The sequence below is a fragment of the Orcinus orca genome, chromosome 6 (assembly GCF_937001465.1).
Source record: "Orcinus orca chromosome 6, mOrcOrc1.1, whole genome shotgun sequence".
Classification (NCBI taxonomy): Eukaryota; Metazoa; Chordata; class Mammalia; order Artiodactyla; family Delphinidae; genus Orcinus; species Orcinus orca.
Window position 1 is genome coordinate 60,829,483 of NC_064564.1, and position 16,713 is coordinate 60,846,195.

A 16,713-nucleotide genomic window follows, 5' to 3' on the forward strand; every position below is an offset into this window, starting at 1 on the left:
ATAGCAAAAACTAAATATCGTCTGAAAATTATGGCAGTTGAGTCAAAAATATAAAATGAATGAGTGCACACAAGCAGAATGCAAAAGTGCATTTAAAAATCCAGGCTGTAAAAATTCTGTTTCAACTTATCTAACATATCCCTTTATTGTTGTTGAAAATTGAATGCATGGCTTGGCAAGGAGCATATCTGTACTATAATTGGAACCAATGGAACTCTAATTTGGCAAATAGGCTTCCTTGTTGAGTGATGGATCTTTCAGAATATATTGCTATTGGAACCTTTAATGTGTTCTTAAGTTTAACTTTTCAGGAGAGGTAACATACCTATTTTAGGGAACAAACAATTACTTTCTGTGCCAGGATAGAACTCTATTAAGAACTACCACCCAAAATAATAAGTAAATAAAATAAGCAAACAAACAAATAAATAAATAAAGCTATTTGATTTAGTAGTGATGAAAAATTAATTTCATGAGATATGTTTTCATTACTTTAATTTTTTTTTTATTTTTAATGCTACAACCCCCAAATTAAAGAAAAAACATCAGACTGACATTTTCTATGCTTTCATATATTTTGTTACTTTTGGGAATCATTTTTTCTGCCTGATGTTTTGGATCATTGCATTCATTCATGCATGTATTCTTTAATTCTGCTTGCTTTGGAACTGTGCCGTAGGAAATGACAACTATGGCAGTAGAGCTTTTTAACATGAAGGTTGCCTTAGAAATGCCATATTTCCATGTCTGACATGTTTCAAAATCATTGGAGTAAAGCCCACATAACTAGAAGTAAATATTAAAGCAGCTATTTATCATACCAATGTTCCTTTGTCACTTTCCCATCACTCTAATTAAACAGCTAAAGTTGCAAGTAATGGTTTTACCCTCTGCACACAGTCAAATATTAGTTACATTCCTCCATATGAATCTAGTTTATTGATTGACTGATTGATTATTGATTCATTTATTTGTTTATACCTGAATTTACATGTATGCCTCACAAACTGGGTGTACAAGGGAACATGTAAAGAATCAAATGGTACATCTTTAAACAAAATTTTTTTGACATTACTCAAGTATTTAGGGAAAATAATGTTCTAGATAGTCCCACAATTTTAAAAATACTAAGAAATGAAACAGTTTTTCTCATGTAAGCCCTCTTGAGCTATGCCCCCAATATTGTGGGGACTCAAATTCACTGTACTTCCTTATTAGGGATTTATCAGTCAAAAAGTTTAAGCAGCACTGACCTAAGTGAATGGGCATTATTACCATATTCTATTCTAATGGAGGATGGGAAATACTGTAAAATTAAATAATTGAAATAAAAGAGGTAAATTCTGTGACTTCGGAGAACATGAAAAAATCAACAACACTCTAAGAAGAAGGAAACAATCTAAAACAGGTGAAACAGCACGATATTTAAGTCCTTGCTACCTCAGGAGTGGAATAAGTGAAGACCATATTTGGAATTTGACTTTATTAAACTGTGAGTTCTGCAGAGGCTGATCTGCTTATGTCTGATCTCACATACCTGGCGGTAGGGCCCCTACCTATGATAACAGTGTTATTTAAGTAATTTGAAGAACGTGGAAGTTATTTGGGAACAGAAAATAATGCATTTGGGGATGAAATAATTTAACTTTGTCTTCAAATGAAGTAAGTTGAGCAAGTACATTTTCAGTCATCTGCATAAGGCATGAACTTATTGTTTCTCCTACGTGTGATCCAAGTTTAGCGGAGATAATCATTCACACAGTTGTGTGTTTATGTTGCCATTAGGACCTGTCTTTAATCACCATCTATAAGGAGCCTTAGACTGAGAAACAACAGATTATTCTTTTGGTCCATGTTGACAGGTTGGGACCTGAGCAAGCAGCTGATTTCTCTTCCTGCCCAGAGAGTCAGCCTTGAAGGGAAGTGGCAATAGACATGTTCACATGTCCAGGGATTTCCTAACCATAATCTGGTTGTTAGTTTTGGTAAGCTTTATCACTCTGTCTTATCTAAGATGTGCTTATTTAAAAAAAAAAAAAAAAAACTTAAATAATATATCTATCCATAACTAGGGGCTGACATAAGGAATAGAAGTATATGTAATCCCTCAGCTATGCATTACAAAAGATGATTTTCATTATGAGGTTCTGTGCTCTTTATGTACAGATGCCGTGTAAAATTAAAAAAGCATGTTTCTTGATGAAGTGGATAGTTTCATAATTCGAGATGGTGAGAACTGTGTAAAAATTGTTTTCTTTTTTGTTGCCTCATGGGATACACAGTGCTAAATTTGGCTTCAAATATTATTACTGGCTCTATCAAGTTAGGGATATGCTGTTCTTTTTTTTTTTTTTTTTTTGCGGAACGTGGGCCTCTCACTGTTGTGGCCTCTCCCGTTGTGGAGCACAGGCTCCGGATGCACAGGCTCTGCGGCCATGGCTCATGGGCCTAGCCGCTCTGTGGCATGTGGGATCTTCCCGGACCAGGGCACGAACCCGTGTCCCCTGCATCGGCAGGCGGACTCTCAACCACTGCGCCACCAGGGAAGCCCAGATATGCTGTTCTTTTAATCCCACTTTTATATCTTAGTTTGTTTTGTTTGTCTCTGTCTTTGGGTCTTATTTTACATTGCTTTTATTATAAACCACCTTATATCCTTCTTGAAAATAAATAGATTATAAATAAATCAACTTAATATAATATCAAGGATGGAAGATAATAGAGCATTGTATTCAATCAATAAACTTTATTGATCATCTCCTATGTGAAAGGCAACGGAAGAAACCAAGGATATCATCATGAGTAAAAAATTATCTCTGCTATGAAGAAGTAAATCTAGTTTATTTGTAAAACTAAATCTGATTTTCCATGCTAGCATAACAAATTACCACACTTCCACTGGCTTAAAACAGCACACGTTTATTCATTCTCAGTTCTGTGGGTGAGAAGTGTGTGTTAGCTTTATGAGTTCCTTTCCTCTGGGTCTTACAAGGCATTTGCCTGCCTGAACTTTTGTCTGGAGACTGTTGGGGAAAATCCTTTTTTAAGTTCATTCAGATTGTTGACAGAATAGAGTTTCTGGGGGCTTTAGGCCTGAGGTCAACATTTCTATCTGGCTGTCAGCTAGAGGCCTCTCTCAACTCCTCAAGGCCACCTCTATTTCTAGTCCTATCCCCCCCTCCATCTTCAAAACAACAAAGGTATATAAAGCCTCTCTCCTATTTCATATCTCTTTAACTTCTGCTGCATCTCTTAATACAGAAATATCTCTGTATTAAGGGCTCATGTGATTACAGTGAGCCCATCTAGGTAAAGATAATACAGGTGATCTCCATATCAGAAGGTTCATAACTTCACATCTGCAAAACTCTTTTGCCATGTAAAGTAGCGTATTTGTAGGACTCAGGAATTAGGATAGTGGGATATATTGAGGAGCCATCCTGCCTACCATACTAATGAAAAAGAGAATGATGTAAACAAATAAGCTCTTTATTGAAAGTGTATGAAGGCTGTGCAGTCACACAGAAAGGAATAGTTGTAATTGATCAATACAGGAGAAATGCAGAAGTATACTCAGAAAAGAGAAGCAAATAACCAGAACAGATGAAAGGAGGCATTCGGTTTCACTCAAGTTCATCATTATTCATCATAATAAATAGAAGGTAAAACTTCTAATCTGTAACTCCTTGTAATGAAATCATATGATAATAAGATATTTTTGTTTTGAAGTGAACCTAAGAGAAAGTATCTCTTAGTCAAGCTGGTGGAGCTGGGACTGTTGTTTTGGCTTATCACACATACTTGAGCAACTATTTTTTCTCTTACAATGATTATGGTTGATTTGCCTTGTAATTTCTCTGTGCCATAAAGGTAGTCAGTTCAATTCTCAATGAATTTGGAAGTCACCTATAGCTTGTGTGAAATTGGAGCTTATATGTTGTGATTCATGCTCTTTTATAGCAACAAAACTAATTTTATATCTTTAATTATATAAATGAAAGGGTCATTCAGATCTTCAAATATCCAGAATTGCTTGATGCTCTTTGTTTTTAGGAAAATACAGTTTATGGCACAAAAATATAAAGATATATATTTTTACTAAATATTCTATACTTTAATAGATAAAAATGATAACCCAGAAACCCATGCAAGGATGCTCCATATACTTGTCACTAAGGCAATATATTCATACAATATATGAATATATGAATACAATATATTCATACAATACAGGATTTTCAACAATGGTTAAAGACTTTTAACAATGTATTTTGTAAAGACACTCAACAATTAAAATAATTTTCCTCTTTTCCAAGTATATTAAATAATCATAAATTTATTAAGTAAAATTCATCTAACTAAAATGTCTTCTTTTCATTGATATTTTATTTATTCTTAACAGAGATAAATAGATGAAAAAATCATTCACTAAACTCACATGGTGTTACAAAACCTCTTCTCCATTATTGTTTATTCATTTAGGATTAGTAAATGCAAATGCAATTTATTGTTTACGGTACACACATTAAAAGTAGTTGGTAAAGTAAAATGAAAATAACACTGGCCTTAAATCAGAAGACAGGAATTAAAGTTCATCTCATTTACAATATATTCTAATTTCATAATTTACCTCTTAAACAATCTGAGAATATTTCTCTATCTTTATAAAAGAGAGGTTTAGGTTAAACAAGCTCTGAGGTCCTTTCATACTATAAATATTTAGAATTTTATAATAAGGTAATAAAATGTCCAGGTAAATAAATACATAAAATAAAAACAAATTGATATCTAAAGCATTTTTAAGAGTTCAACTGTTTCTCAGTTAAAAATGCAAATGTTTTCCAGAAAACAATGCTTTTAGGTTGACTTGATTTACAGTCATTTTCCAAAATAGGGAATAAAACCGCATAAAGTAATTGTTTTGAATGGTTATTATACTTTAGCTTGTAGCCACCCGATAATGTGACTTTTTCTCCCTGTCTTTCTGCTGCTTTCAAATTAGATGCTTTATCTTAATGGGATATTTTTCTTCCGGTGTTTTCAATAGATGAACATCTCTTTGTATTTATAACCACTGAACATTATCAAATTCATTTGAGGTTTAGCCTGCCCGATATCTTTCTAACTCTCTCGAGATAAACATTGGAAAACAGAAAAAAAAAAGTTTTTTGGGCAGTGTTTCCTGAAATACTCCATATAAAAATGAGGTATGGACCATTTACGATCAAGACACCCAAATTCTGGTCAGACGTTTCACATATTTTGCAACAACGTTGAGAGAGTTTCGTATATTCCTGGATACATATCAACTTGATAGTTATTACAGAACATGCCATAAGTGATGGAAAAATCAGTGACAGTCTATCACTTTTTAAATTGTTTGTTTACAGAATGCATATCACTGAGCAATCACAATAAGAATTGCAGAAAAAACGATTCATCTCAATATTGATTCCATACTGTTATTACGAATGTGGAACATTCTGACTAGATTAGTACTAAGATTTCTCTAACTCGGTGTCTCACCTTGCTGTGTCTGAAAAAGTCCTTAGCAGTCACCCTTGTGACTTGTGTGCTTATTCTCATTACCAAAAGAAACTAGAGTCATATTTCAAAACATTCTGAAGTAACTTAAATTATGAGCAAATTTTTCTAAGATTTTGAAAATTAATATATACCTTGAATACATGCTAACTTTGGAGCAAGGAGTTTCTTAAAGTCACTGCCAGGCGTAAGATGGAATAATTCCTTTCATTTTAATGTTAGATTTTATAAATTCTCATAGAATGTTCTTAACCTGATGAGGGAGCAAGGATGAATAAATAAAATTTATGTGACATGATTTAATATTCTTCAAACTTAACTTTTATCAGCCTTTTTGTTTTTTCCTTGTCTGCGGGGCCTAAACTAAGTCTCTTGCCAAATACTAGATCCCTTCTCCTCCAAAACTTTGATAATTGTGTATACCTTTGAAACAGTATGTTTTTCAGTATGTTTTTCCTTTTTTCATATTGAAATATGGAGGACAAAACTACATGTTAGTCTGAGAGCAATGAAATCAGTTTTTACAAGATAAAGAAATACTAAGTGTTCCAGTTTCTTTTGCTTTTGTTGCCTATAGCTCTTTATGGAGATTCCCAACATTTTGTTGAACTTTCTGGTTGTGATACTTCCTTTTGATGTGAGAGCAGTAAACACAGAATTTGAGGCCAGAGAGTTCAAGAATGGGATCCCATATCAGGCACTCTACATGATCTTGACTATGGCAATTAAATTCTAGTATTTTAAAATGAGATCAATAATACCTCCTTCACAGATATCTTAGCTGGTTTGGGTTACTATAACAAAAAGTGCCATAGACCCCGTGGCTTAAACAACAGACATTTACTTCTCACAGTTCTGGAGACTGGAAGTCTGAGGTCAGAGTGCTCAGCGTGATTGGGACCTTGATGAGGTCTCTCTTCCTGGTTTACAGAATGCTGTGTTCTTGCTGCCTCACATGGCAGGGAGAGAGATGATCTCTGGAATCTCTTCTTACAAGGACACTAATCTCATGCATGAGGATTACGCCCTCATGACCTAATTCTCTTCTAAAGGCCCCTCCTCTAGATACCAACTTGTGAATTTTAGGTGAACACAGACATTCAGTCCAAAGCAACATAGTTCTTATTCTTATTTGCTTTATATGTGATTTATGTGTCTAATTTGTAAGAAATCATTCATTTATTGAACAAAGATTAAATGAACATTTCAATTTAAGTAAGAATATCTGGAATACAAAAGTGGGTAGTATTGGTCACTATCTGGGTAGTCATTTGTTCTTTCAGGAAATAATTAATGTAACATTTGTTTATATACATGCATTGTAGCTCTAATTAAGTGTCTCTCATTCATGCAGCATTAAATAGGAGGGACTATGTATTTTAGGTACTGAGGATTCAACAGTGAACAAAACAGAAAAGTCCTGCATTTATAGAGTTTATCTATGGAGAGAGAGCCAAAAAGTCAAGTAAATAAATTAATGTATAATGTCAGGTGGTAAAGATAGAATGATAAAAGGAATATGTTTGCCATATTTCACTACATTTCATTAGATCTTGCCAAATAGCAAATGGCCTTAAGATTTCCAGAAAAGAAAGGTGGTTTCCTCTCTTATGTTACGTGTTGTCTATGGGCCATTGTAGGTCAGTTTCAGCTCTGGGCTTCTGTTTTCTTCATTCTGGGATCCAGGCTGCACAGATCATGTGGGCTTTGTAGCCAATTTTGGAGAGTTAGGCTTTTATTCCAAGACATATGGGAAGACATTGGCAGGTTTTGAGCAGGAGAGTGGAATGATCCATTGTATATTTTATAAAGGATCATTCTGCTTGCTGAATAGTATGTGTAGTATCAGGAAGAACAGTTGAAGGCTAACAGTATAGTGTGGATGAAAATAAAGTAGTGTGCACTAGGATGGTAGCATTTAAAATGGGGAGAGACAAGTGGTGTGATTTTGGAGATATTGAAGGCAGAGCTGAAAGATGTACTGACAAGATTGTATGTGGGTGTGAGACAAAAATGCATTCAAGCATTCAAGATGGCTGCTAAGTATCTCTCACTTGAACAATTGAAAATATGGTGTTGCCTTTTATTGAGATAGCTTTTAATATTAATTATATAAAATTGTGGTAAATGCTTTATTTTCTCCTGGGCTGTGATCAATATCTTAGAACGTCTGACAATATAAAAAACTAAAATAACTTAAAGTAAGGGGGAGTTTACTCTAAGGCTAAGTGTGATGGAAACTGAAGACCCAGTAAAGTCAGCAAATATGATAATCCATCAACTATTTACTACAGAAAACAATCACCTCTGCCACTCAGGTAATTCCCACATGTCCTTTGCAGTACTGTGGTTGAGTGGCTCCTAGGTGAATAAATTTAATGGCTCATTCAAATCTTTCCATCTGTATTAGTTTTCTATGGCCGCTCCAACAAATTACCACAAACCCAGTGGCTGAAAACAACACAAAATTATTTCACTGTTCCGGAGGCCAGAAGTCTGAAATTAGTTTCATTGGCTGAAATGAAGATACTTGCAGGGCCATCTTCTTTCCTGACACCATAGAGAAGAATTTGTCTCCTTGGTTTATCCAGATTCTAGAGCTGCATTCCTTATGCTCCTTGGCTTATGACTCCTTCCTCCATCTTTCAAGGCAGCAGAATAACATCTTCAAATTCCTCTGTGCTTCCATCTCATTGCATTCTCCTCTCTGTGGGTCACATCTCCTTTGGTCTCCTTTTTATAAGGACACTTATGATCACCATTAGGATCTACTCAGATAATCCGGGATCATCTATCCATCTCAATATCTGTAATTTAATCACATTTGCAAAGTTTCTTTATCATATAAGGTAATATTCAGAGGTTGCAGGGATTAGGACATTGGTATCTTTTGGAGCCATCACGCAGCCTACCACACAATCTTTCTGCTAGGCCTTCCTCAGCGACGCTGTTTATCTTCAGCAGTCATCCATGGTAGCCGCATGATGGCTGCACGTTCTACGAAGCACAGGCAGACACTAGTGTTAAACGGAAGGAAAAAAACGGCTTTATCTGTGTATGCATGTCTATTTATCAGCAAGGAAACCTTTTCGAGAAGCCCTGCAAGAAGCTTTTCTTTATAACTTAAGAGGAATCTCACTACGTGCTCATTCCTAAATAAATCACTAACTAGGGGTGATTAATACAGATTCCCTAAACAGTTGCATTTGTTAGAAAAAGAGAAGGCCAGACTGTTAGATTCTGTCAATTTTAGGTAAACAACCAACACTTCTCTGGCATTTCTCTAGCATTAGCTTAGGATTTCTATACGAAGAGAGTTTATTTCATATGCAAAAGTGTATGTAGAGTTTTGTGCATGTGTGTATGATTTTCTTTGTTGAGATTATTTATTTATTATTTAATTATTACACTAGCTATCATTAAATTCCTCCCTCATAGCACTGACCCTTTATGACCTTGACCTTTATTCATTAGACTTTGGCATCTGTAGAACACTTGTTTTTTTGACTCTAAACTTAATGCTTGTCAGATTATAAATGTTTTATAAATATATTTTTAAAAAACTTAACTCCTTATGGTCTCATTATTTAAAAAAAAGAGGGTAAAAATAGTGTTAGAAAGATTAATCCAATGTAGGGGTCAATAATATAACTTCTTATATTCTTAATACATTTATACATTATAATGTATATTAATGGGATGTGAAATTATTAAACATATAGAAGAAAGCAAAAGAGAAGCTTTTGAAACTTAAGCTGCACTGGTACAGCTACAGCTTTCTCATGTAACACTGTAATCCTGAAAGCAAATGTCTAACATTCTCTTTCTTAAGTTGGAACCTGATTTATGGGTTTATGCCTGCATCAATGCCTTCGTTAGATTGTTGCCGTCTGAAAAAGAGTAAAGCAGCCAGCGTCTTTGTTAACAGTTCTGGAAAAATAATAACCAGCCTGTCATGCGAAGGGAATGAGATGGAAGGGGTATGGGGGAAGAAAAATCTTGACTTCTGTTGAATAAATTAACAGTATTTTGGATGCTTTATGAAATTTGCTGCTAGAAGCAACTAGCGATCAGTGTTTTTCATTGTCCTTCTCACACACCTTTGGGGAGGTTGTTAGATTCAATATGAATATTGCAAGTTCAGTAATGCAATATGGTCATCCTGTCACAAGGAAAGAAGATTTGACCAAGAGCTCTTGTTTTGCAGTTTTGATAACTGACAAGGTTTTAGGATAAGTTTGAATTGACTAAAATGCTCTCTTTTAAATTTCACTGAAACAAATGAATATGTGAAAATTTAACTATAACCCTCTTTACCCTACTTCTCCTAAACACCCACACATATATCAGAAGAAGTCCCTTGGTCTCTAAATACTCCTTAACATTTAATCTGCACCTCTCTTCACATCCAGTACATTCTAATCTTCATTAGAATTTGTCTTATGCATATCTTATCCCATTACTAAATTTTAAACCTCATAGGTATATATAGAGTGTCTTGCATACAACTGGCACTTTAAAATACATATTGAATAAATGTTTGGTTCCAGATCACATTGCAGGGTTTCCTGTTCAGTCCCATTTTTACAATGTCTTGATTAACTCTTGTGATTTTACTCCCATCTATCCTTCAGATTTCAAAAGACAAGTAAATTTCTTACTGTTGTGACTATAGAGGTTTGGGGGAAATCAGTTACACCGTCTCTGATGTTAGACATTCATTTCAAGGTGAGCAAGGTTCTTGTCTTTGTTCTCACCTTCACATCTCTAACACCTGAACTGGAGCCTGCTCTGCCCATTAGTTCACTCAGTTGGTGTGTGTTGAATAGAAACATAAGTTATTAAAATATAAAAGTTGCTTTATTGCTCTTTTTTAAATAGAAGGATGTCACATAGAGCCTATTCATAAATAAATAAATAAAATATAAATAAATAAATAAATAAGGTCATTAATATCCACCCAAACTGTGTGTGAACCTACCTCATGCCTGGAGGTTTTACACTTTATAGCATTGACTCTGTTAAAAGATAAACTGAGGCACATTAAAATTTTTAAGGGTCTACTTGAGCAAAAATCTATTTGAATTGGGCAGTGCCAAGCTGGAAATGCTTAGGAGCACCCCCGGACAGGAGCTGGGGAGAGACTTTCATAGAGAAAAGGCAGAAGCAAAGCAAGGGAATTATTGATTGGCTATAGCTTAAAGCCTAGTTTGTGACTGGTTGTCCTTAGGCTTTGATTTTTGTAACCTTAAGGCCTTTACTGGCTTAGATTTTGGTTTGCCAACTAGGCAGCCAGGGCATTAAAAACACCTCAGTCTCTTAGCCTCCTTGTTTAATTAATTTAGCAACTCTTAATTTAGTCCCATTTTGCCAATCTTTTCTTCAAATTTGAGTCTAGCCTTTGGTTTTCCAGAGACTACGGGAAAGAAAAAAAAAGAGAAAGAGAAACGTAACAAAAATGTCCATCATGATTCAGAGTAAGTTAGTGAGCAATGTTTTGGTTATTTCACACCGTATATTCCTGATCGGTGCTTATTGATGCCTTGTCATATGGTCAGTTTCATTGAGTGCAGATGAAATCCGCATTGGACACACTGTATTGTATATTTTTTTTACAACCCAATTTTAGTATCTCTGAAATAAACCCCTCAAGAAAGAAAAAAAAGTTTTCAATTTCCCAATTCACGTCTGGGCTGTTGCCATGTCTATATCTGAGAAATTGTAAAGTACATGAGGCAGTGATGAAACTTTCATGCCAAAGATGCTTTTAAATACCAAAAAGCATGTCATTACTGTCGAGTTTTGTTTTTCTCCTAATTCTTTAATTAAGAGAACTGCATCCCTTAAGCAGATTCTCCTGCTGTCCTTTCTGGCCTCTGGAGGATCTCATATTTGTATGCATCATATTTTATTTGTAATGGACTTTTATGAACTGTAGACTTTGTTCTTTCATCCTATCCTCACAGTAGAAGTGAGTTCTAGATTTCTTTGTTCCTGAAAACAGAATTTAAATTGTGTTGCTTCTTTACTTGGGTCAGTAAGTTGACAAATAAACCGATGTTTTAAATTCTGTGGAGAAAATAGACTAATCTTATAACTAGTTTTATAATGTATTTGAGAATAGGCAATTGTACAATTGTTTTTAAACCTAATGGCCCAGCAGCTAATTGAGACATTAGATACAGCAAACAGAAAATTTTCCTTCTAAAGTAATTTTAACCGAATAATAAAAGCAGACTTTTGTTTTTCTTTACTCAAATGGTTATGAAAGCTCTAAATTGTTTTTTTTTTCTAAAGATGATAAAAGCAAAATCGACCACCATTCCTTCCTCAAAAATGTTTTTTAAGTGGAGATCAATTTTGTATTTCCAAGTCTTCCAACAGAGGTTTATGGTCAAATTGTTAAAAATATTATAGAGTAAATTCTTGAATTCTTAGTTGATTCATAATTATCCTCCAAATAAGACTATAGGATTGCTTAGTCAATGTTGGATTTGAAACCTCACAGATTATTCAGATTTCTCAAAACATAAATCATGTAACATAGGTACTGAAGGAGTAAAAATCAGGAGTCAGGAACAAAATGCCTCTTAGGGGAGAAAACTTCCTTTATGTGGAAATATTAATGTCCCGTTAACCATTTTGGCTGAGGAATGGCCTTCAGGACATTGTACAGTGATCTGGAAATGACAAGGAGATATGGCTTTCCCGCCTAAATTGGGACAGTTGCTGGTAAATTTATTAAAGAATAAAGTAAAAGAGATTAGAGGTGGGAGAGAGAAAGCACAGTGAAATAACAGGAACCAGAGCACAGACAGAAAGGATAACCAACAGAGACCTGTCCAGTGGAAGAGTGAGCAGACTCCCAGGCACTAAGAGGCTTCCTGCTTCTGCCTGTGTTCTTGCATCTCTCCTGGCTCCTGCCTGATGCCTAGATACCCTCCCAAGGGAAGAGTGAGACCTGAGTTTAGGACATATGCAGTAGCAGTGGTGGCACTGGTATGCGGATTTGTTTTTTATGGTGCTTAGATTCTCAGGGCATCACAGGGTTATTTAACCAGAAGCAGTCTCTTCTGGATGCAGGAGGAATATGACCTGTTAAGAGACAACTCACTTCTGCTATGGCTGTGTGGGTTTTGCTATGCAGAGGCATCCAACTGAGTGGTCAAGTTGGTTCCGGCAGTCAGTTTGGCTCCACTCACTAAGCTTTGCTACAGGAACTAGGCTGGCATCTGTTTTGACTTTGGGATGTCTTTATCTTAAGGTATCCCAACTTACTGTGTACTAATCATGGCCCAGCTCTTGTCAATTCCTACCTTAGGCCCAAAGGAGGAATTTTAGGAGCCTGAACTGTGAATACCTGCTGTGCAATTAACAAATAATGAGCTCCTTGACTACACCACTAGGCTGGTGGCCTATGATAAATACCCTTGACATAACAGTGTTCCCTGCTTTCTCTCTTCAATCTTTCTCTGCCTCTCTTTTTGGATAGCACTATTGATATAGATAGCTTGATATGTATATACATAGTTTTATATGTACATATATATAATACATACCTATGTATGTATTGCATGTATATATAAAGATACACACGGCACAAAATAATAGTACAGAAGTAGCTCTAGTCCCCACAATTTTCCACCAATAATCCTACTTTCAAGAAGGATTTTTATGTTGGTTTTTATTTCTTTTGCAAATTACTGAAATATCTTTAAATAGTAAGCATATACTTCTATTTCTTGACTTATCAACTTCTGACAATAGCTTTTGATTCTTACCTATGAAAAATAAGTGCTGTGCAATTATATTATCCTACTCATCTTCCTCACACCTCTCAATATTTGATAGAGGTGTACTTTAAAAAATTATTCTCTTGGTTAATTTCCATGTTTACATGACTCGTTTGAACTTTGGTTTCCTGTACCATCAATCTGCAGCATATGGAGAGCCCCCATTATATTAAATGAGAATACTATTGTCCTTCCTCTTTTCAAGCCCTCTCCCTTCACTTGCTATCCTGTTTCCTGCAAGCTCTAACTTTGGTTTTTATATTTTCAAGTTTGTTAAATTTCCATTCTGTGTTTCTGTCATGTTTGAGTCATCAGTACTTTGGGTATAGGTTGACCCTAATCATTAAAAACAAACATTCATAGGGGTATGTTTATGTGAATACTGTTAGTTGCATTAGTGTAGAATTATGTATCCTTTTCTGCAGCTTCAAGACTCAGAACCTTTTGCATTAAGGATTTTGAAAAACAATAGTCATTATTTTTTTTCTCTCTGTGCTTTAATACATGTTTAGGGATTTCTTTATCATCAGGTACACATACAAGTCCAAAATTGTAAGGCATACTTTTATGTTTATATGGATTAAATATTTAAATATATATTTCACACACACATACATACAAATGTCATGTGCCAGGCTTTTTCTTAAGTATAAAGAAACAAATGTAATTAACAAATTTAATCTTTTCCATAATCGTATTGAGGCTGATGCCTATTATTATGCTTATTTTATTGATAAAGTTAATGAGACTCCATAATTACGTATAACATGCTGAGTTGTACAGAACGGGTGGGTTAGTGATGACGCTGAGATTCAAACCCAGGAGTCTTGCTCCAAATGCTGTGGTTTTATTATCATATAATGTTTCTAAGAAGAATGAAATTTAGATGTAGGTTATGATGTTATTTATGGGTATTTCACCATAAAGGATGGAATTCAAGTGAGATTATATAATATCCTGACATACTGGCCCCCAACAAAATAAATTTTTATGTTCACAATACGTGGGGAAAATAAACCAAAATTCAGTCATTTTGCAGATTTTTTTCTGTACTTTAAATGTATTTATTCTTTCATGTGAAAACAAATAGTGTTTTTTGCTAAGTCTATGTTTTAAAATGTCTTGTTCTTGTAGCATCATGTAGAATTGATAAAAACAGGTATATTTCCAACTAAGTTATTTACATTTTAATTTGAGAGTCTGTTTTAAGAGATAATTATAGTTAATAACTTACAAAAATTTTTATTACAGTTATTAGGCCAATTAAAAGTAAATTCTTAGTTTTTAGTGAGAAGTTAAAACATGAATAACTTTCATAAAATGTTCAAAATGACAGTTAAAATGAAATATTAATACTATTTGGAATACCATTCAAACTGGAACGGCTATAAAAAAATCATTTCAGATTGTTTTGTAGACCATGTGATATTCAGAATTCTAAGATGAACCTCAGTGCCCCACACCCTTGTATAATCACCCATCCTTGAGTGTAAAGTGGACCTGCAACTGCTTCAACCCATATAAAATGGCAAAGTGGAGGCATTTTTCAAATGTAATTGAAGTCCCTAATCAATTCCCTTTAAGTTTATCAAATGGAGGATTATTTGATAACAATATCAAATAGTTGGAGTCTTTAAAAGTGGTCAAAAAGTGAGAGCCTGGAAGCAGCAGATACACTGCCTCTCACCTGCTGGCCTTGGAGAAGCAAGCTTCCATGAGCTGTACAGTGGCAAGGAAATGAATTTTGCTACAACTCCATGAGATGAGAAGAAAACCCTGTACCTCAGATGAGACTGCAACCTCAGCTAACACTTGACTACAGCCTTTTGAGACCCTGAGCAGAGAACCCAACGGAGCCATGCCTGTAACTCTGACCCACAGGAACTATGAGATAATAAATGAGTATTATTTTAAGCTGCTAAGCTTGTGGTGATTTTTAATACAACAGTAGAAAGCTATATAGTGAACTAATTCTTAGGGGAAAAAGCAGGCTATCTTCCAATAAAACTTTTCTACAACTTGGATCACATTTTGTTACATGCACAAAAACACACAGATATAAGTCCACGCACATGCATGACTAGGACATCTAACTCCTCAGAATTTTGGGGAAAAAATCCAGTCTTGATAATTACATGTAAATAGTTCTAACAGTCCTAGAATGTCAGAGTTAAAGAGCTGACGTTGCGTCTAACTCTTTGCTTTTCAGTTAAGAAATAAGAGCTGCACAAAGGTGAAGTGCTTGTCCAGTGTCACACAAGCTGACAGAGAAGTTGCTGGAATAAGAGCCTAGCCTGTGCTCCCTGAACCAGCCTCAATTTCTTCCTAGTATAAGTTACCAGATGTAACTTGGGGAATCTAGTCAGACTGCACCTAACCAATACAGAATGGCAGATAACTCATCTTTATGATCTGTAGAAATAAGATTCTGTAATCTTGCAATGAATAGGACTGAAAGGATTTTACTTCACAACATATACAAACCTGAAGATACTAGGTCAATCAGCTGGATATTTTTATCCTGTGTGGCAGTTCTTAATGATTAACTGTATATTTTGACACCAAACAGACAGTTGAAATTTCACCTATGTCAATGGAGACTTGATCTCTGTCTTCAAGATGAATACAGTGTTTGAATGAGTCAGAATGATCATACCATAGTAAAACTAATTCATAGAAGAAAAGCACAGGGCCAATAGATACATGAAAAGACGGTCAGACTTACCAATAACTAAGTGCAAATAATGGTAACAAAGATTATTTTTTACTTTTCATTATTCAACAGATATTAACTGAGTGTTTATTGTATGCTAGTCACTGGTACTGTTTCTGAAGATCAATAGCAAAAACATTGTTCTTGCATTCATGGACTTCATATTCTAGTGTTTGATATAGACACTGAACAACAGATCACACAAATAAACCTAAAATTTAATCCATATTAAGTCCTATGGAGAAAAGGACCAGGGGGCTATGCACACATATGAAGACATCTAACCTAATCTTGAGGAGGTCAGAGGAGGCTTTCCTGGGTAAATCACTTTAAAGATGAAATAGAAATGGATTGATTGATGGTTGGGGTCTCTGTGTGTATGTGTACCTACAGATGTTGTGTGCTAGAAGAGAGTTTCAAATTTCATGCTGTGTTTGTGATCTTGGGAAATTGATAATGGAGGTTTCCTTACTATAAATATGAAAAACCATGCTAAAGAACAGGTATTAATGAATGAAAATGAGTTCAATTATGTGATGAATTGGGAGATTGGGCTTGGCATATATACACTAATATGTATAAAATGGATAACTAAAAAGAACCTGCTGTATAAAAATAAAATAAAATTCAAAAAGAAAGAAAAAAAAAGCAAACTGAGTTTGA

At 34.8% G+C, this 16,713-nt stretch overlaps 1 protein-coding gene across 23 annotated transcripts in view; it reads left to right on the forward strand.

Annotated features, from left to right (window-relative positions):
* The window catches only part of PTPRD (protein tyrosine phosphatase receptor type D), a 2,143,853-nt gene that overhangs the window by 313,517 nt on the left and 1,813,623 nt on the right, over positions 1-16,713 (forward strand). The gene's annotated exons all lie outside the window — the stretch shown is intronic.